Source organism: Lactuca sativa, chromosome 6, assembly GCF_002870075.4.
Source record: "Lactuca sativa cultivar Salinas chromosome 6, Lsat_Salinas_v11, whole genome shotgun sequence".
NCBI classification, from domain to species: Eukaryota; Viridiplantae; Streptophyta; class Magnoliopsida; order Asterales; family Asteraceae; genus Lactuca; species Lactuca sativa.
Window position 1 is genome coordinate 100,919,881 of NC_056628.2, and position 1,092 is coordinate 100,920,972.

General features: G+C 43.3%; 1 non-coding gene across 1 annotated transcript; it reads right to left on the reverse strand.

Moving 5' to 3' along the window:
* Nucleotides 1-560: 560 nt before the first annotated feature.
* LOC111875868 (small nucleolar RNA R71) lies at nt 561-667 on the reverse strand. The gene has a single exon (XR_002844822.1). It is a non-coding gene; the product is annotated as a small nucleolar RNA R71 (small nucleolar RNA).
* Between the last annotated feature and the right edge of the window lie 425 nt (nt 668-1,092).

A 1,092-nucleotide genomic window follows, 5' to 3' on the forward strand; every position in this document is an offset into this window, starting at 1 on the left:
TACTAAAGAACCTCAAGTCCATTTTCATCAAGAAGAAGAGCAGCAAATCAGGAGCATCCAGTGCCTCTTTAACAATCGAAGACCCAATTAAAGAAGACACCGAGTACGAGACCGAGGAAGAAGAAGAACCTACATACGAGCACGAATCCGATTTTGAGGACGATTTAGTTATCACTATGGCTAATATCAATGAAGTCCCCATGGGGGAATGGAAGAAGAGGATGCGCGATGACACTGGACCGGGACTTGTGCAGCCCGCAATTCCCGCAACTGCTACTTTTGAGCTTAAGGGTCATATCCTAGCTTTACTTATAGAGATCCCTTTCACTGGCAAAGATCACGAAGACGCCTACAAGCACTTGGATGAAGTTAACGATGTAGTTGATTATTTCAATGTTCCTAACGTGCCTCGGGAAACTCAGCTACTTCGCATGCTTCCGGTTAATTTGAAGGGTGCTACAAAAGATTGGCTCAAGTCACTACCCCCCGGAACCATCACTACATGGGCTCAGCTGAAAGAAGAGTTCATTGATCAATTCTGCCCACCATCGAAGATATCTAAACTCAAGAAAGCCATAGCCAACTTTGAACAACAAGCTGGAGAGTGACTATATGAAGCTTGGGAGAGGTACAAGAGCTTGTTAAGGAATTGCCCACATCACGACCTCAATAGTCAGCAAGAAGTCTCCATCTTTTATGACGGAGTAAATGTTACAACAAGGCAATTACTTGACTCGCAAGGTCCACTTACGAAGAAGGCACCTCCAGTGATAAAGCAGCTAATTGAAGAATTCTCTAAGCCTTCTAGAGAATACCATAATCCAAGAAATGATGTAATAAGGGGGTCCGCCTATGCAGCTTCAGAAGACTAATCAGCAGTGATGGCCATGTTGAAAAACATGGATAGGAGGATGGACAAAATGGACCAAACGAAACATGCTATACGGGTGGGGTGTGAAAACTGCAATGGGCCTCATTGTGACATCCCCAATTTCACGGCCAGAAAAGACCGATTTTGTTTATGCTTTATAAAAATCAGAGTACTTCATTTCATAAAAATGTTGCGGAATTTGTTCCCAGAAAAACACGATA